This window comes from Poecilia formosa, unplaced genomic scaffold (assembly GCF_000485575.1).
Source record: "Poecilia formosa unplaced genomic scaffold, Poecilia_formosa-5.1.2 Scaffold31, whole genome shotgun sequence".
Lineage (NCBI taxonomy): Eukaryota > Metazoa > Chordata > Actinopteri > Cyprinodontiformes > Poeciliidae > Poecilia > Poecilia formosa.
In genome coordinates this window covers 846,597-868,032 of record NW_006799970.1, presented here as the reverse complement: position 1 = coordinate 868,032, position 21,436 = coordinate 846,597, and the positions used below count along the sequence as shown (strand labels likewise).

The following is a 21,436-nucleotide window of genomic DNA, read 5'->3' as shown; positions in this document are numbered from 1 at the left end:
TTCTTGAGGACTTAGAAGTTGAGATACTGGCTGATCTGTCTTAATTGTGACCCTGATGAGGAGCTGCTCTCACACCGTCAGCACAAGTGTATTAAGAATCTATAAAAAAAAAGAAAAAAAGAAAATGCTTTAAATACATGCTTGAATTTCCTATCTATGAGGAGTAAAAGCGGCGCACACTCCAGCTTGGAGAGTCTGAAACAAACATTAGGAACAGAGTCTCCCACGACGGTGACATTCACAGAAGCATGATTCCCCGCGGTGGATTAAACAGATGTAACCCCGCCTTGATTTTTTTTCCCACACTTCTTCACAGTCCCCTCGTCTCCCGCCTCCATCAGTACCGAAGGTAACTCCGCTGCGTGCGTAAAGCTCCTGGACACTCACGCATCGCGCTCACAGTTTCAACGTCTGCTCTACTTCTTCCGAGATTAAAGAAAAACAATCTTCGGTTGACATTAGACTTACGTAACAAAAAAAAAAGAAAAAAAAAGAAAAAAAAAAGAGAGACCAATTTTCCAGCAATTTGAAAACATTGTCGGCAGAGCATTTTTTTTTTTTTTTTGGCACATTTTTGGATCAGCTTGAACTAAATGCATCGCACTCAAACTGACGCACTACCGATCCGGGTCGTTCAAGTTGAAAGTAAAAATGTGCAAAGCAAATAGAAGATACAGAGGGAGCTAACTGGACTTCTTTGGATTTATTTCTCGGTGCCTTTATAAAGGATTCGATCAAACTTATGGCGTGAAGGTAAGATAGTTTTCTTGTTTTTTCTTGTGCTCCAAACGTTGTTGTCGCTACAAAACTTAAAAAAACAAACATACATTTAACAAAGGCTGCTTTGATGAACCTTTCATCTTGCTCTTGCAAAATTCCGTTTTCTGTGAATGAGTGAGCGCACTGACGGTTCAGGTGGGAATTTGGATGAAAGTGCTGCTTCAAAGACAGACTCTTGCTGGATGCGATACCGAGAGGAAACATTTAGGTAATTTTCTGTGCTGATCCAGGACTTCGAGGGTTTTTCTTCTTCTTCTTCTTCTTCTTCTTCTTCTTCTTCTTGTTCTTCTTCTACTTCTTGTTCTTCTTCTTCTTCTTCTCCTAAGCCTGCCTCCCCACCCTTTGCTTGTTCCCAGCTGGCAATCAGAGCTGGACTCTTACTACAGGGGTAGCGGGTCCTTAGCACCGCAGAGACAGAGAGACTCTGCGGCGGGCAGGTGAGAGCTGCTCCGACTGCGCAACCTCCCCCCTGGTGCCCACTCTGAGCCGAGGGCAGGTTTTAACAGGCTGGAGGCAGAAGGCTACATAAATGAGAAGGAAATAAATTGATAGTTTAATTTTGCAGCTCCCTCAGAACAACTTGTGATTACTGTCAAGATTATATATATATATATATATATATATATATATATATATATATATTTTTTTTTAATTGATTTCATTTGAGTATGTTTAATTGCATGGAAACCTACATCCAGGTTCTTCTCTTAACAGTAAAATAGCTCTTATGTTAGATATTTTTCCATAATTATGCCATCCTCTTAAAGGCTCTAATCATACCCACATCACCTCCCCCTTCGCTCCTTAAAACTGGAATGTGCTTTTGAGCAGAATTTGTCCATTGCCAGTATTCTGGTCTGCACAGTTTAGGTTGCAGTAGAACCAGTTTGGGAAACTAGTGCAGATGCTGTAAGACTTTTCTTCCCCCAATAAATGACAAAACCCTAATTTCAATGCTTTCTGAACACAGGGAATTCATCTTCTAATCTCAGCGAAAGCATTTTCAGGTAAGTACCAGGGGATAAGCTGAGACTGGCTCCTTGCGCCCTGTGTGTGTGTGTGTGTGTGTGTGTGTGTGTGTATATGCGTGTGTGTGTGTGTGCGTGTGCGTGCGTGTGTTCGGTGTTTATCCGGTGACAGCGCCCAGACAAATATTGAATTCTACCCACTCCTGTCTCTTATCTGTTACTCTCCTTTGCGAACAAAACAGCTTCAACTGAGCAGCCTGATGCAGTTCTTGTCAAGACATGAATGCTTTCAAGAATTGCCCTCTTAGGAAGAAGAATTAAAGAGAGGGTAAAAATTCAGTTTCTGTTTGAGTTGTTAATTACTGCCCTTATAGAGGATTTACGTTTTCGACCCAGTGCTGATTACAAAAGTACTTTTAAACCATGTAAAATAACATTATAAAAGGTGCCCTGCTACACATTTATTCTGTTTTTGAACACAATTTAGTGTCTGAGGAGGGTAATAGGAAGCTAATGGAAAGTACAATTTTTAAATGATGATTAATTTCTTAAGTGAAACCAGCTCTCCGCACCGACTTGCCCTTCTGCAGAAAAAATAATTGCCTCCCTTGACAAATCATGAGGTAACTGCGATTAACCACATTGTTTGGCTTAATTTTAGGTCAGGCTTGATTACCTGTTAACAGGTGAAATCTCTAAGCCACTTAAACACAAAGTGTCAGATAGCGTGAAGTTCCCTTAAAATATTTTTAAAAAGCATCACATCACACCCTGTTTGAAAGAAATCGCAGAACAAATGAAAAACAAACGCATTGTCCTCTGAGATTCTGGAATGGGTTAGAAGGGCATTTCTAAAGCTTTGGGACTCCAGCAAACCACAGTGACAAGCTATTGTTCCTAAAAGTGGCCAGCTCATTGAAAAGAAAAAACAAAACACACACACACAAAAAAAAAACTAGGTGTTTGCTCAAAGGGCTTTTGGTTTTTAACACAGCTTTAATATTTAAATTGACACATGAACAGCTTCATGTACATCACAAATGGACTTGGCAAACAGTTGTGTATGATAGAAATTGGGTCAGGTTTGTGCTGGTACAAGTAAAGCTTTTAAAGTTGAGACGTATAAGCCTTCGAGAATAAAATAGTCCAGAAAGCTTGCCTGGCATCACTAGACAATTCAAAATGAGCTTGGACGTCCTCTGTCTTAATTTTCAATTTCCAGCGGATGGTATCTGCTGCCGACTAAAACTCCTTTGGACAAAAATGAAAAGACCTGCAGCCAATCAGAGTAACAACGTGTGCGATGAAGCGCAGGATTATTCGCTTCAGCACTGCCTCAATGTACAGTGCTATCTTTTCAAGCCCCCCTCAAGTATTAGATAAACCGCCGTGATTGCTTGCCCAGCACAAAGCGGAAATCCGTTTGAACCGAGTGAGGGCCAGCTGCAGTCTGCCGGAGCAAATAAAATATGTACTCGGATTTGCCTGTTTTTCAAGCTAACAGAAAGCTGCCTAAGCCCGTTCTGTCACCAGTGACGCGACGTCACACTGTTTTGTTCAAACGTCTTTAGCTAAAAGATGTCTCACTGCAAAAACGCTTTACTGGTTAATGTTTCTTTGCAAGGCATGCCACTAAAGGTGGATATCTTTTGGTTTGCAGTTTTTTCATTCTCTTCTAACTATTGGATGATGGACTTCCTCGAAGTCTGCACAGTGGTGCAGCTGCTAGCACTACTGCATGTCTTTCAGAAGGTCCTTGATTCAAATCCTGACCTGGTGTCTTCCTTCCTGAAGTTTGTATTGTGTGTTTGCTCCTGGGATTCTTTGCACAACACTTTGACAATGAATGGCTAGATTAAAAAGCCAGTGAACTTTCTATTATGAGCTTGTTGTGCTGCACATAACAGTTGTGTGGTGAGGAAAGTCGACTTTTATATTTTTATTACAAGTATCTTATGTTGCTCTTTTTAGTGTACAAAAACACCTTTGCCACCTCAGGAGTGTTCAGGATTGATTTTATGCTACTGTTAAGGTGCTTTTTGCTCTTATTCTTACATTTCTGCACTTTTTGTGGAGCATATGTTGCTAGATAGAATTTATCACAACAGTTCCTCAGTGTGACACACACATGTGTGAAACAGACTAACCATTAAAACAGATAAAAATAGCTTTTACCGCAACAGTGCGCTACCGAAGTGAAAAAACAATAACACAAACAGCCCATTTAAAATTCAGTTAAAACTGTAGGTGCTTATAATAACAATAGACCTGCCTACTCTCTATTGTAACAGTCCTCTGCTAAGGTGAACACTGGTATCCACCCAATTTTCTCATGAGAAGTGTGAAAATGTTTGACAGTCAAGTGTCTCTGTTGGTACACATCACAGCTTTTACTGCGATCATATTTGCACGTGTGTGTTAAATGCAGAAACACAACGCCGACGCGCACAGGAAAGCTCAAAATGCCCTAATTGGCTGTAGACACGAAAGAGCTTCATATAAATTCAGAGGTGACGTCTTAAAAACTCGTCCGAGGTCACCACCGGGGGAACTGCTAATGAACAATCTGGACCAATAAAAAGGGACGCGTTGTTGTGGAAGTGTCGAGATGAGTATTAAGCAGAGGCGATGGGATGAGGATTAATAGCAAACCTAGAGAGAAGGAACAGAAATTCCCAGGAGAGTAAAAATCCTTCCCTGTTATCTTGCTGTTGGCTCTGAATGCCTTGAAACATGAAGACGTTGACCATTCAAGACTTTATCTGAATAGTTTAAAAACAATTTTACCAGCAGGTCCCCAACATCTGAAGTCCATAAGAGGTTTACCCAATACGTAATCCCTCTAAGCGAGTGTTTACAGGTAGAAATGACCACTCATTAGAAGTGTCACTTTACATACTCAGGGTCATGAATAGTCGTCAGAAATTAGTTTTTAGCTTTCTGCTCTGTGTTGAATGATCATGACTGATTTAAAAAACAATAATGGAACGCACAAGTACAAATTAATTTAGCCTTTTCCATTCTTTACAAGGCCAAAGTTATTCATACAGGCTCACAGTACCACGAAGAAATGAATTGACATTTATACATTTGTTTGGTTTTGCTTTTTCATTTCACATTTTAATGTTTCAGAGCATTAGGGAAGTTGTTATATCAATAACAAATAAACACAATGCATCTGTGTGGAGGAATTTTGGTTCAGGTTTTCTCACTGAAGTAGTTTTATTCAACCAAATTGTAAATGTTGGCAGTTGTTTCCATCAGGGATGAAAGAACCAGGCAATACCTTTAGGAGGCAATTACTTTGGCACATTGGGGCCATGTTGTTTGACATGGTCTCACTGTGATCATTAGAAAACTGTTTTTGTGTTTACTTAGGTCGCCTGGTATTAAAATAAGTTTGATAACCAGTTCAATTCAAATGTGAAAAAAGCATAAACAGTAAAAAAAAGAAACTCACATATACAAGGGCAAAATACTTTCTGTAAATTCTGTTACATCTCCAACAATTTTTGGTGAAAAGTTAACAGATGCTTTCTGCTGCCACTAACAAGCTTTGGCATAATTCTGACTGCGTTTTTGACGTCCCTTTCTGGCTCTCTTGATAGAGTTATGTTAAAGTGTTTGGTTTTAGGAAAGTTAATAGTAATGTCAGCCGTTGAGCAGGAGATGGGCTACAAGCTCATCTCCTGCTCCATCCATCACAGGGTGAAAATCAAACGATTAATTTGACCCTTTCATGCATGAATTATGATATTTTGTGTCAGGATTTTTTCCCCAATTTTTTTTTATTTTCTTAAGGCATAAAAAAAGTTAGGAAAAAAAAAATAGTAAAAAAATATATATAGACTTTATTTTTTTTAGGTCATCATTTGTATTTTTCTCCAAATACAAAGTTGTTATTTGAAAAACACATCAGTAGTATTGTTCTTTAGGGGTTATCTGACGTCATAATATATTTTTTTACTTGTAAGAATCGTCTACAGTAGAAGGAGGGACCGGGTCGGTTGGCATGCTTTTCTGTCTGTCGGCCATATTGGATTTAACAAAAACAATTTCTTGCATCTGCAGCTGATGGCCAGTAGATGATGGTGTATTTTGTGATGCATTAGTGTCCACTTCAGTGGTCTGTGTGCATTTATAACATAAAAATCCACAAGAAGCACAAGAAAATAGCTTTTAAACAGCTGTCCACTGAAGAGACCACTATGCATGAAAGGGTTAAGGAGGGGGTCAAATAGTGACCACCCTCCTGGATGGTGATGTGTCAGATTTCATAGGAGCGTGACAACAAACATGCATCACAATGAAAAATGTTCCCCTCTCAAAAGCACTGTGAAATAATAATAAAGAAAAAGGAAACAGCTCCTTCCGTGACATTTTCCCTAACCACCCGTGACTGTCATGTCTTAAGAGCAATCCAAGATCCTTTATGACCTTTTGGTCCAAGCTTTAATAAATTATTTTCTCAACATATCCTTCTGTATCTGCTTCACTAAGGTCTGAATATAGCCAAGCTTTTAACAGAACCACAATCAATCACAATCAGGAAAACCACATTCGATACATTTTATCAAGTCGATCAGTCCTGGTTACAGAAGTAGCTTCGACCTCTTTGAAAAATAACCAATCTTCTGCTTTCATGCTTGGCACAGCCTAACCGTATTGCTTTGTCTGTCTGATATAGATTTCATGGTTGCTCGCCGAATTAGTGAGAGAGCAGAGAAGGAAGGGACACATGGCTGCTTCAGGAGACGAACAAACATCTAGATATCGTCTTCCAAACAATTAGAACTGTAATAACTATTTCAGTTTGCAAAAACTAGAAGTATGCGAAGTTGGGCATTTTCTGTAACATGTTTGTTAGCGGGTTGTTTCATTGTAGAGATAGAAAGATCCATTATGTACCGGAGTGGTTCATAAAAACATATATTTTTTAGCTTGCTGAGTGTAGTTTTATTCCTAAAATAGTTATCTCTGGTGGCTTTAGAGACAATGACAAATAAATTCTCAGGTGATCTTATTAGCCTGGCGACCAAAAACTGAGCTTTTCCTCGTGGTAGAGGTAATAAAATGGAGGTGGAAACAGCTGTTTTGGTTCATTGTTAGTTTATTTCTTGCAGGAATTAATTTTGTTAATTTTGTAGTGACAAACCCCCCCCCAAAACATTTGTGCATCTCAATAAGCTAGAGAGTAACCTAGCTTATTGAATATATTCCTGTAATTTATTCATATTCATCTAGTTCATTATATTTATTGGAGTCATCAAAGAGAGAGTGATTCATTTCAAACTTTGATTTTTATGTTTCTGAATGTGGCTTACAGCTAATGCATACCCAAAATTCAGTTTTATAGAAAGTTAGATGACCAATAATTAGAAATAAAGTGATTGTATATTATGGCCAGAATAATGGGGACAATGCTGATTTGATAGTTCTCCAGCAGACAGTCTCTGACACACAGATGTATCATAAACAGTTGTTAAGTTCTCCGTGTTTAGCTTCTCCTGAGCTAGAAACAAGATCAGAAATGTTTAATACGCCATGTTAACAAACTTATTGAAATGATTATATTTTCCTGAAATTGTGCTACCCTGATGGGGTGCTGTGGTGGTGCAGGGGCAAAGCAAGACCCACATAAGGAGGCCTTAGTCCTCGTGGTGGTTGCAGGTTTGATTCCCACCCTGGCGACATTTGCCGCATGTCTTCCCCCTTTCTCATTACCCTCTTTCCTGTCAGGCTACTTTCAAATAAAGGCAACGAAAGCCTTCACAATCTTTTAAAAAAATTGTGCTACGCTAATAGAATTGAAGCTGCTTGAGACCCAGAGTGAGGTTTCCACAATCAATAATTATTTGTGGAGCCATGTCAGCTGCTGGTGTTTGTCCGCTGTGTTTCTTTCTTTTCCATGTCCAAAGTCACATAGTCGTCTATGTGACGGTGTTCACTTCATGGTTCCCCTGACAAGCCCTATGAAAATGATCACTTCAGTTTCCAGCAGGACTTGGTGTTGGCTAACACTGGCATGAGATCTGGATCAACGACCAGGATGGACGATGTGTCCCTAAGTTATTACTCTAAGATGGATCTTTCGTAACACTTTATTATGACAATTGTTTTTAACATTTTTGTATGTACATCCTACTTGGTCAGACCAAATGGAAATGGACTCTTAAGTGACGTGTTGGATTGTGACTCTTTACATCAAACTGTTTGTCAGTGGACTGATTCACTCAAAGCAACCTGAGGTTAATTATCCATGCTATGCTGTAATTCTTCCAAAAGGATCCCCTAACACTAGGAGCATATGCTGTACAGTATATTCACATAGATGCATTTCTGTATTTAATTATTTACAGCAGGTTTGATGTAATACTCAGTTGTTCTGATTGATTTTGAATTTTTTTTAATTGGATTTAAGTCCAGAATCACTCAAATGAAGAGGAAAAAAAAAAAACATTTGAAAAAATAAAAATACACAAACTGACAAACAGGCAGACCCAAACCTATGCATCAGTCCCAGATTCTGTGACTCAATGCTTTGTATTTGAGAAACATTTATGTGTTTACCTCAACAAGCAATAGGATTCATTAAAAGACGTGTTGCTTGGTTTCACGAGCCTTAAAGATATTATTATTATTATTTAAACTATTTCTCATCCACATCCCAGTTGTTGTTGCTCTATCTACTTTATGTCTGAGCTTTCTTGTTGTTGTAAGCTTGGATGGGCACATCTGTCTTACCTGCCCTCTTCGGCTCCTTGTCAACCATCATTGTGTCTGGCTGGTTTGCCCTCAGCTACTTGTCAGTCTGGAAGATGAACTCTGTTAGGGTTTTAAGCTCTGCTGTTGTCAGCTAATTTGTGGCGAGCTCCTATCGGGACTTGTGGGACTTCCAGGCCGTACGAGGCCCTCATATCCCTGCTACTTGGTTGTGCCTTGTCAGAGTGCACTATCTCGGTGTTTGTCTTACGCTTTACTACAGTGTGCTGGGTGATCTTTGCATGGCTCACGCCTTGGGCAATGTCTGCTGCAGTAAACCCTACATTGATAATATGGTTCTAAGGGTCTATTCCTTCTACTGCTATGATAGTAGTCTTTGCACTGTCCTCCAGGTCTGCCACCTCTTATGAGTGTTAAGATTCCTCAGCCCACACCTTTTGCATCCCTAGTTCTAGCCGTTTCCCATGTGAGTAGTCGAAAAACATCCCAAATAAACCAGATTATTGTTTTTCTAATGCAACATAGTTTCACAATAGGAACACAATTTTAAAACAGAAGGTTATTTTATTATCATAGCTTAGCTCACAAAGTTATTGACTGGACAGTTGTCCAGAACATAATCAGAGACTCTTTGTATCATAAAAAACCGGAAGCTTTTCACCCTTGGTTACACAGTTCTTCATTCAAGAATCCTAATGGGTATGAAAGCAGTAAAGTGATCATAAAGCTGCTGGCATAGTTAGCAACAGTACTCAGGTAGGCTGTGGCATTGATTCAATGCTCATTTGGTAGTAAGGGGCACATGTTTTTTCTTAGACTTTACTTGCCCCCTTGAGAAAATTACCCAAAGTGTAGCTTTGTCCATTCCCACTGTATGCTACAAAATAAGCTAACAAGCAGCTAAAAGAGAACCTATCTCCTGTCGCCTTTTTCCCCTCATCTCATCATCTCCATTTTATAGATATTATAAAATTTTATAATTATAGATACAAATTCCAACCCACATACAATACCTGCCCAGAAACAGTTTCTATAAGACTGAGACGATCCCGTCTGGTAGCAACAAACATGGTGAGTTCAGTCGCTTAAATCAGGAGTTTTCTACACAACGAGTCACTGCCTTGTGATCGATGGACTCATGGTATATATTGACAAGCAATTGAATAGGTTTTCCACAACAAAGTAGTAGATGAGTGCATGAGTTTCATTATTTGAGTATATTTAATGACATAAATTCAGTTTTCTGAGATGTTTTATGTATACACTTAGTAGTGTTGACATGATGCAGATATCTGAGGGTTAGTAATGGCAGATCTCTATCTGATGCAGTAAAACCGTGCTAAATTTACTTAAAAGATTTCCCTTTCTAAACACCGACACAAATGTACTGAATTATAAATTTATTTGATAACTCTGCAGCAGTACAGCATACTTAAATGCACCAATAGCCTCATAAGCTAGGTCAAATGTAAAACCATCACAATTCTGATTTGGTTGTTATATTCCTAATTGCACTGACTGAACAATGTAAAGTTAAAAAAATGATAAAGAAACTGAAACTGACAGAAACAGTAGGTTGACTGCCTTGGTCAAACGTAAAATTAAACTGCAACATACCTTCTTCTTTCAAATGGTTCAGAAAGTGCAATTATGAATTCTAAATATAATTTAAATAAATAATACAGTAGGACATTGGTCAGAGCACAAAGCATAGAACTGGAGTGAACAGATCTGCCCTTATGGATTGGGCACATTGACATCAACACCCAATATTGGGACTGATGCAGGTCAGACCATCTCCATTATGAAGTTTGTTAAACTACATTAATCTGAAATTATTTATGCATAAAATAACAAATTGTTGGTATACTGACAATTACTGAATCATATTAAATACAGAGAGGAAGTGTAATCACCTCTTTCTTGACATTTACTTAAGGTAAGTGTGATGTTTTTTCCTCCGTACATTTTATCCTGCCCCGATCAAGCTACGACTAGGATTCTTGCAAGATTATAAACTGCCTGATTTGACTGTGAATGAAGTTGAGACACAGATAAAAAAAGCTTGAAGCCTACTTTTATTTACTTATTCTGTACACAAGACAGCCGCAGCCAAATAGATAGCGTGAGAGCTAAAGAAGCTTATGAGCCTCTTCTGAGTATTGAGGAAAAAGCAGAGGCAGAGCCACCGTGCATGCTGATTTACTTTTTCCACACACCTGCATCCATTGCTTGCCTGCACGTCTTTGTGGATCACAATGTGCAATGGAAAACTGGCAAGGGGTTTGTCTGAGTGGGTGTGTGAACGTGTGTGTGTGTTTGCCTGTTTGTTTAGGTCCTGTGCACAAGAGACAAACCTCGTTGTTTAGTTGGAGATTCTCTAGAACCTAATGAGGTCAATGGAGGCTTGTTACCAATATCCCTGTCCTCTCCTTCCACTGGGTGAATGCCCAACAATTTATATCCTAATGGGTGGATGTTTTTATTGCAGCTGTTAAGGCCAGAGTCAGTCCTGATGCGGTCTTGATTCAAACTTTAAGTTAGACTTTTATTTTCTTTCATCCATTTCTTTTGTCTTCATGTGGGCTGTGGTTGGACGCAATTTAATCCCATTTGTTTTCACCATTTTCCACCTGCATTCCAATGTGACAGCTCCAATGTATGTGTGAAATGTGTTAAATGAAAATTCTGAGGTGCAGGTTTAGGAATATATTATGTATTTTCTTGGCACATAGTGCCATTTTATAGCACAGTCATGTTACCTTCAGTTGTTATAAAAGTGCTGCGTACATCAAAGACAAAAGAAATTTGATTTTGCAATTTTATGCCTTGAAGTTGGCCTCTGCCTCTTTGAGAAGTTCTTGGTCTTTTCCGATGCTGCGCCGTTAGCATGTCACCACTACAGTGTTCCTTCGTTATGCCGTTTGCAGCTGTTCTTAGGGACGCTGGACTAAGAAGTGGTTTGTATGATAAGCTCAGCAGATTTACCAGGTTGCTGCTGCTAGTCTGGAGGAGCTGACTGGGAAAGCCCAGAGGAGTGGTTCTCCAGCTGGAGACTTCAGCTCTAGAAAGTAGCTTTGTGTGGTCAAGCGTTTACGCACCCCCAAATGTTTGCCTTGCTATTCAAACTACAGAAAGTGCATAAAATGTTAAGTTCTTTTACATATAATTAAGAACAGTACAAAAATATTTGAGAACCCTTGGTATTTTCTATGGTTCAGGACAAACAGCCTTTAGTTTTAAGTGCCAGATTTACAGTGAGAGATAGATTATAACAATAAAACATTATTGTGCAAAAACAGCAATACCTCTAAGGGTAAATGCTGTGACTCTTTTCTGCATAATGAAACTGTCCTGAAACTTTTTTAATTAGCAAGTTTCACATAGAGTGCTCTTTGGGAGAGATTCACTTAGTTCGTCCTGATACAAAGCTATTCTATTAGGTTGAAAAAATACCCCCAAAATTTGACATACAAAGGAAATCATAAGATATAATAGCAACCAGCTCTCTGTAAAATCTGTAAATCAGTGAAGCATGCTGCCAGATAATGCCAAGAGATTGAGAAGTTTTATTGTTTCCGTAAAATCTAATCTGAAATGTCCATCAAAGATTGCTCCGCTCAGTGTTATGGTCAATGAGTCTCAAACATCCAGAAAAAAACATTGCAAATTGCATTCTTACCCTCGGTTGAAAATAATAAAACGTGGAATGCAACTCAAGAAAAGAAAGCGCAAAGTCAGTAAGCTCATTTTCCTCACCTGCTCTTTCTAATTTAACTTTAATATTGAACCAAGCCGTCCTATTGTTTTTGATTTGAGACGAAACATCGAGCTAACATTAACATTTTCAATTGCATTAATCTGGCTGTTTTCTGTTATTCTGCCTGGCCCCAGAGAAAAGCAGCTGTTTGCCAAGCAAGTGAAGTGGGCTTTTAGAGTCGTTGATATGTTGGGGGCCGGTTAAAACAGAAAGTACTGACTGCATTGTTTGTAAACTAGCTCCTGATGCTGGAGTGGAAAAACTTCCTGTAAGGGAAATGTTTCTATGGAGTCCAGCTCCTGGGAACAAGGAAATAAATTAAAGCTCTGTGGAGATCCAGTCTTTCACTATATCCTATCCTCTTGGTAGGTTTGCACATCCACAGACTGTAACTTGTTGAAGAGTATGTAAAAAAACTAGAAAATTCCTGCAGAAATTTTGAGGGGCATGCCAAAGTATGCCCGTCGGTTTTTAATCAAGCCTTCTGATGCAAAAAATTAGCATTAATGCTAAAGAAAGCTGCAATGTAGTCAATAACCTGTGGTGAGTCAGAAACATGTTGACTAAACTGTACCTGTACCATTCAGTATGTTGAAATTAACGCATAAGCCAAAATGCTAATATTAGCGTGAAGACTAATATTCATGTAGGATGCGTGGCATCACTACCATGTTTTCTGTCATTGATTTACTCCATTCAGATTCACAAACCCACATCCTACAATAAAAAAATGTGATATGCCCTATTGTTAGGGAAAAAAAATATCTGAGCTAGAGCGATACATGTTTAGTTCTGTGAGATGTGTTTGCTAAATAAAAATAATAATAAAAAAATCTGTAAGAAATGTATAACTGTCCAATTGATACAGAAAAGCACCACATTCCCACTGCTACAGAAATAATACACAACATTGATTACTGTAATTCTAATTTTGCTATTTCTAACATAGTTATAAGGAGACAGTTGGGTGCCTGGTCTGTGCATCGACCTCCTTCTGCTTCTTCTAGCTGAAGAAGTCGTACCTCCCACTTTCACTTTAAACATTTCCCACACATTTCTCCCTTTCTGTCCCCCTTTTCCATCTCTGTGTCAATCACATTTCATCATTGTGCATTTCAGTACAATAAACCCAAAGCAAATTCTGAGAAATCCTCTCCTGTCTGTTCAGATAAAGACAAACATTCATATGCAAGCCACTGTCCACGAGTATCCATGAAGAATAACATCCCATTTATATATTTAATAAAGATATTGCATAGGAAACACATGGCTATTTTATGTTATTTATTTATTTATTTTTCATTTTATTTCCTAAGTGTGACATTTCCAGACCAGGCGATGATGGAAAATGTTACAATAAGTTCTAAAAAAAACCTGCAACTTAACAACAGTCTTTGGAGGCTCTTTTTAAAGTGAGTCACCCCCAAATCAACTTTTTCTTTTTGCTGATATAATGTCTAAATAAGTCATTTTGGTTATTATTTTTATCTTTCTGTGCAAATTTGGACATTTTTGTGTAATTCTTTTGGTTTGGCATTATTTTGCCTAAAACCATCTGTAGGAGCCATTTATCCTTTTTGGTGTTTATCGCCACCAGGGGGCGTATTTAATTTTGAGTTCTGAGTGTCTGATGGGGGGGGATGGGTTATTTAAGGTCAACCATCATTCTGTTCAGGTGTTGTTAATAGGCAGAGGCAAACAGTTTTCTACTGCTGTTTGGATGGATGTCGAATTTATGTGGATCTAAATGGAAACAGTAAGACAATGGACATCGCTACACCATCGCACCACAAGCCTCTTCGGTCAAATGGTTCTTAGGCAGCTGAATTTTCCTGTTGGTTGCAGTGACACAGCTTGGTACAACTTTGTCACTTTGGGTATAAAATTACCCTGACCATCCTACGGCGCATCAGGAGTTGGCATAGTGAACGGTGTTGTGGAGATTGGTGAGCATTAATCGCCGAAGAAGCTAATGGCGGCTAATGGCTGGCTGCTCGCTAAATCAGGCTGCCTGCACCCGAGCTGCAGAGCGCTGTTGCCATAAGAGTCGTTTGTTTTGTCATGAGTTGTTTTGAAAAAAAGTCACAAGAGGAATGTGAAAAATCGATAAATACAGCAACAAAGTGGAAAAGTTGACCACAGTGCTTCTTTTATCCTAATCACAGTCCCCCGCTCATCCCCGCACTTGGCCGTGTCGCTTGGCTCCGCCCACTTTGCTGGAATTTTGCAACATTTGCCGGAGGCATTGCTTCGCTTTCAGACGGAGGTTAATTGCACTTTAAAGGCAAAAACGTTGCTGTAAAATTACGTTATACCAGTTCCACGGTATTTATATTCTTCCACATTGTTTACACTGTCAATTTTGGTTTCCAATGGAGGAGAAGCTTTTGTTTTCTGCAGTGATTAAGTATACTAGGCTTCATCACACCATTTGATAAAGTCCCCCACCACAGATCAGTGCTTGTCCTCATTACCATTCAGCAGACTAACAATAACTGCATCATCTGCAAATTTAAGGACTTAGTCTTAAATTTGCAGAGGCCTGTAGTCATGGAAACTCCTGCAGCGATCAGTGTAAAGGATGTACAACAAGGATGACAGAAAATATCCTTAGGGAGAGACAGTGGGCCTGGAGTTCATCATCAAAATACCAGTTAAAACATGCAAAAACCTGCATGGCTTGGTTTCAAAACTACTACTGTGTTTTATGATTGTTTTGAAAAACAGATGTCTTATTTCCCGTCAGAAAAAAAAACAATCTTCTTGGTTCAACAGAAATAATTTTGGAGCTTAATCTGGCAGGGTTATGAATTATTTTGTCTCAACTGTGCATTTGTAATAACTTGTAGCTCAATGCCATTTTATCTCTCTCACACACACACGCACGCACGCACGCACGCACACACACACACACACACACACTCTCTGAGACTTCCTCCGCTGCCAGCTCAGCCATGCGCTAGTGTTAGATCACTTGACCCTCTTCATTCCATCTTATTATATCCAACAATACTCTAAAGCCATTTTTTTCAGGCCAGTTTTAAAATTCATCCAACCCACAGGAAACATTGTTTTTTTTTAGATAAAATCTGGTTGTAGCTCATTTTAGACATTTTTTGTGAGAGAAAAGCAGTAAAATGAACAAATAGTTTCCCAACTCAAAAACAAGCTGCTTTGCATTTTCAGAATCAGGGTGATAAAGCACTGCACATTTTAAATATTTTACAATCATATAGTTTTTAATACATTTATCTCAAAAACAGTCAAATAAAACTGTGATCGTTGCATGTCCCTTTCAAACAAAACAAAACAAAAAAAATCATCACTCTGAAAATATAATTAACAGGGATTCATCTTCCATTTAAAGCTAAATGCACCTTTATGGGTTTTACTTGGGGGGGGCACCTTCATGATGTTGAGTGCAGAGAAAAAGCACCCATAATTGCAGTGGCAGGATAATGACACAGTAATTGGTACACTGAATGAGCAGGTTTATTTTCAGCTCTGTAAAAGTCATAGCAGCCACCTCCTACACAGCCAGCCAGCAGACAGGGACTTTACACTTTTACATTGATTTTTGTCTGGTTCTCCAGGAACACAGAACCATGTCTCTGTGACAGACGCTTGGACACAGGACAGTCATTGACTTTGACCAAAATCAGTCATTCTTACCTGAGATTCTGACTGATAGTATAACAGATGAGCGAAAAGGCTGTCGTGCTGTCATAGGGTAAAATAAAATATTATTGACTCCATTATATCAGTGTCAGACACAGTGTACTTCAGCTCTTTAATGATATCATTGAACATGTTTTACAAAAAGCGAAACTTCTCCAAAACGTCTAGTGGTCTTCTGATTAAGCATCATGTTCTGAATGACGGGGGATTTTTCACAACTTACATTCAGAAGAAACATGTTGGTAAAATTAGAATATTACTTTCAACCTAAAGCTGCCAAAAGTATGAAAAAGACATTTATATAAATATATTAATCTCTAGTCGTACAACTACTTGTGCTTTAGAAAAGGAAATTCTACCTGAAATAAGGTCACACCTGAAGGCCAATCTGTTAATTGTGGGGGGTTTTATTGTAATGTGGTTTAATAAGCTGACAAAGAACTGTCATCTGTACTCTGGAGCAAACAGACACATTGGTAATTGGTTTTCTCTGGCTTTTATCAGTTCGCAACTCACAAACGTGCTGAATCGGACGGTGCTTTAACTGGTAAATCGATCAAAGAAGAGATTAATCAAAATTTGCGTTAATCTCCTCGCCATAATCTGGCTCAATTTAACAAAAGATAACTATGAAATCATATTTTTTGTTGTTTTTTTTAGTTAAAATGTACACTGGTGTTAATTAGTTGAGCTCCAGAGAAAACAAAACATCTTTATTTTCCAAGAGCGGATTATGAAGTGATTAAGGTTGATGTGTTTAGATAATGGATAGTTATAATTGCTGGGTAAATTAATACCTGTTTTGAACCACTGTAGCAGAATAATTGCACCTTGTAATTGTTTTTTAAGTTCCCCACTAATTTTATTAAAGTCTCTTTTGGTTACGATCTCACACAGTAACTTGGGAGTTATTTCAGGTGATAGAGCAAAGTTCCCACTCCACAAGACATGCCACAATTATACATAAAGCAAAAATGCTATTTTTAATGTAAATATTTTTTAAACTGCCTCTCATCCAGCGTAGCTTGATAATATCCCCCTTGCTCTCGTAGATCAGTGCTGGGGTCGACCGGTAATAAAAATACGCAGTAAGATGTGAGAGCAGGATTTTAGGAAGGAGGAGCACTCAAGCTATTTAAGGATTTCATCCAGGAGAGGTCAACTGCTCATGATCCAGGGGTCATCGTCTGGGGTATTGTGCCATTTAACCTGTTTAATGATGAGAGGTGGATACGCTGTGGCTGCTGCTCTGTGAGCCACGTCTTTAATAATGTAAAGCTGCTCTACAATTATTATTATGTAGGAGGAACGTCTCATGGTTGAACATCTCTTTGGTTGTAATATGAAATCTTTGCAGGTCTCTGTGGACGGTAGCTGAGAGGAAGGAAACAAAAGGACATTTTCAAAATGCCGGTGCTTGCTTTGGATATCAATTCAAAGGGTTTGAAGCAATTCCATTAAAATAGACAATAGTGAGGATCCAGCCTTAACCATTTCTTTATCCTTATTCCAGTCTTTTAGCTACGTTATGCCAACCATCTTTTCACTCTCACACAATGTTCTTCCTTGGGCTTCTTTGGTGCAGTTTGTTAAATGCTAAGCAAGAGCATGAATTCTACATTGCAGAGTGAGTCTGTGGTCGTTTAAGGAGGCAAACCTATACGGGCGGGTGGTCCATTTTCATCCCATTGTGCTCAAATGGCACAGATTCGAAAGCAATGCAGAATTTGGCTGCAAAATGGTTTTTGAACAGCTGTGCATCTTTTCAGCATTTGCAGACTCCAAACTGACTGTTTTAAGGGGTTAGAGCCCACTCATCGATCTGCTGATTCAGGCTCCGTGGTCCTGTGTTGCTGCAGGTGATACTTTTGGCTCAATTTACTCCTGAAATGAAAGGAATACAGCCCTCTTCCATGGACGCTTGTGTATAAAATCCAGCACATGGGCACGCACACTACTTCTGCAAACATTGGAAGAACGGGTTGGTCTCAGGAGCTCAGTAAATACCAATGGGCAACCGGAATTGGATGCAGCTGGTTCAATGTCCACAGCTAAACTTTTCTTGCTGCCAAACATACCACAATCAGTTGTTAGTTGGGGATCTGTGCTTCCATTCCACTTCATTATAAAACCCAGTACAAGGGGTAACTTTAAGCATGCAGATTGCGATTCCCGTTGGATCTTTGGTAGCTTTCTATATTATTGTTTATTTGGCATTTATCATAAGTCAGTAATATAAATAAATACATTTAAAAATGTTAATGATTATAGTCAGAAATGTAAAAAAAAATATAACCCTGGATCATAGGAAGCAATTTTTCAGCATGTGCTTCCTTGGTCAGGATAATTAATAATAATAATAATAAGTCTAGCTATGTTTCCAACAAAATGCAACAAAGAAAGAAAAAAAAACAAGTAAATTAGGAGTGTTTTCATTAGTTGAATTGGAGTAAAAGTCCAAAAGTAGCCACTGTGTCATAGAACAAAGTTTGGAGTGACACTATTTAAACCCTGTAATAGGCTTTAATCGATTTATTATTTATGGTAATTGAAAGAAGATTATTTTCACTCATGAACAAACCCTTGTGCATACTTAATCCAGGGAGAAAATATATGTGTTGCTGACCACTGCCAGGAAGGAAGTTTATGTATATGGCCTGTAGGTAAGAATTTATGAGAAATGACAGAAAATTGTATCATACATTGATACCTAATGAAGTTTGTGTAGCAAACAGCAGTAATAAAAGGAACTGAGTGAATTCTAACTGGATTAAAGTCCAAAAAGTTTGCCTAATCAATTTAGGTAAACTTAGCACTGTTCACTGCGAAGGAAGGAGAGCAATAACCCAATAAGCCAACAAATGACTGGAGGGCTGGAGACGCATGAGGGTGTGGAGGAAACACCGGATTTGTGCTGGCAGAGATTAGCACAGGTGAGGCAGGGAGACAATTAGACATGGCACAGGTGGGCTGAATGAGGCTGATTAGAGCAGAGGGATTTGGCAGAAATATGCATGGGAAAAACATGTGAATCATTATAGAGAAAATACATTCAAGTTTAAGGTTATAACAAAGCCAAAGGTGGAAAGGTGAGGGACTTTACACTTTTACATGCAAATCTAAAAAGTTCAAAGTGTGCATTTTTATAGGCCTATTTTAAAGTCCCAATATCTTACAGTTAAAGATACTGAACACTTTATAAGTCAGATAGTAATAACTTACATAACTGGTGCAACAGTTTCGTATAATTCCATCAACAATGCTCCACTGGGTTTCATCATAGCTTTCACATTTAGTTTGCTAAAATAAATGTGAAACTTTATTTGCTGGTTGCTAGGTTTGCATAGACGAAGATGGAAAATACCCCCAGGCTACTTCAGTTTTTATCAGGGAAGATATAGTTGTACCCTGGTCACTCTTAGTTTATGTGTGTTTTCCTACCAAAAACCATATTTACTATTTTAGTTATTTATGCTCTCCAAATACCCAGCAGCTCCTGAGATGAGGGGAGAAAAAAAACACACAATACAGAGGACTGTAATACCCATAATGGGTGTCTTCTGCTGCCTGCTGTGCCCTCAAATGGGCAGGATAAAAAAAAATGCATTTAAGTGTCAAACAAGAGAAGCAGAAAGGTGGTAATTGCTGCTGCACCTCAAAGGATTAAATATCATAAAAGCTGCCAAAAATAATGATCCGTGACAAGGTTAGCTGATTTTGAAACCTCCATTTTCTTTGTTTGAGAATCACAATGTCATTGTTGTTGAAAGGAAACAGGAAAAAAAAGAAAGATGTTGTGCAAGCAGGAAATGAAAATAATTACAGAGAAACTGGTATTGATTAGACACATATGAGATAGGAGAACTTCTGTTTGTTAGAACTCTGACAATATTGCTTTAATTTGTAAGCTACATTAATAACAGTAATGTAATTTTTTTTCCAGTTTATTGTTTGTGTTACTTAAATATAACAGGAACATTAGTAATGTCTGAATCAATGTTCAACCAGGAGGAAAGGTATAATTCAACATGTAATACCTTTCATTGCTTTTGTTTATAGTAAATGTTCTGTTTCAGAATTAAATGTACTTTGCATTTATGTATTTATTTTTAGACCTATTTGACTACTGATCTGCCAAGTTGACTTGTTTCTTAATTAAGAATAAATTGCAAGTAAAATTTGATTTAGTTCAATTTAATTTGTATCCTTAGGGATTCCGATAATTACAGCACTGGCAATCAGACTTTTTTTTTTTTTCTAGCCTTGGATAATTCCCTCCCCCATAAAATGAATGTGCAGATATTTACTAGTGCCATAAATATTACTCTTATTTTAAGGCGTGCCTTTACTACGAGTGTCAATAAATGTTTAGTGCACTGCATAAATAAAAAGATTACCACAGACAAAGTCCAGGTGGCAGCCTGGTGTTAAGATGCAGAATGTAATCTTGTTCTTTTCACACAGCTTGCTGCTCAATGCCATTTCAATTACACAGTGGCCAACAGTAAATCTGAATTGCATTACATCTTCTTAGAAAATACGTTTGCATTGATTAAAAGTATTTAATAAACAACTTTGCCATTTTACTTAATGCTTGAGCTGTGCGGCTTGAAAACTTTGGCTCCCAAGTTGAAGGTGTAAGCTCTCCAGCTTGTCGTCGTCTGTCCGTTAGAGAAATGCAGCACAAAGTTGAGAACGTTTACAGAGACGGCAGGTATATCTTAAATCTGTCACCAAGCGCTTAGTTGTTTGCACAGCAGTCCCGAGTCCTTTAATTCCTTCAGTAAATTCAGAGGAACTGCAGCGCTTGTCTGAATGTTTGACGTCTGGCTGAAATCCAGAGCCCAATACTCTGGATTTCAGAGGTCACTTGGAGGGTCACTGTGGCTGACTTGGAGCATTATATGCTAGTCTGAAAATCAAAGCTTTAGATCGCTTGTAACCACAGTCCATACGGTGAAGTGGCGTTTTAAGGAAGATGTTTAACCCAATATTATCTGGAGTACTGCATTCATAGACGGAAAAAGAAATGCATTTGAGTGGGAAAAAGTGACTGTGGAAGACAAAATAGATGTAGAAAAGAGAAGAAAATGATTTTCCTTCTATGTTCAGTTCAAGGAATTTTAGTTATGACATTAATCTGAGTAAAAAAGCCTCTTAATCTCACCAGTAAAAACAAAGCCAAGACTACTGGCATTTAAAAAATGAGCATTGAAAGATCATACTTTGTGTTCAACACGCATGTTAGAAACTGTGATGCAAAAAAGGTTTTTCCCATTTAGATGACTTACCCTGACCTCCGATTTGTCCCTCAGATTGGTCTGGCCCTGATGCAAGTCTTCAAAGACAATAAATAAGGAAGGAGAAAGTCAAAGAAAATAACAATCTGTCTGTTTTAAGGCACAAAATTACATGATTTTTAACAGGTTCAGAAATGATTTACATCCGTCTTCAACCAGACAAAACAGATTTTGCCATGTTATAATTTTATCATATAAAAAAGAAGAAAATGGGGCATAACATTAGG

At 38.3% G+C, this 21,436-nt stretch overlaps 1 protein-coding gene across 3 annotated transcripts in view; it reads left to right on the top strand.

Moving 5' to 3' along the window:
- The first annotated feature begins 247 nt into the window (after positions 1-247).
- Positions 248-21,436, top strand: part of drd2a (dopamine receptor D2a) — a 51,035-nt gene continuing 29,846 nt past the window's right edge. The window contains exon 1 of one of the 3 annotated variants that reach the window (XM_007549392.2): positions 248-753. The gene's annotated coding sequence lies outside the window, so the exon portion shown is untranslated. Of the gene's footprint in view, positions 754-1,691; positions 1,788-18,927; positions 18,999-21,436 lie in introns of those variants that run through there. The other 2 variants (XM_016670243.1, XM_007549393.2) reach the window with 2 other exon arrangements.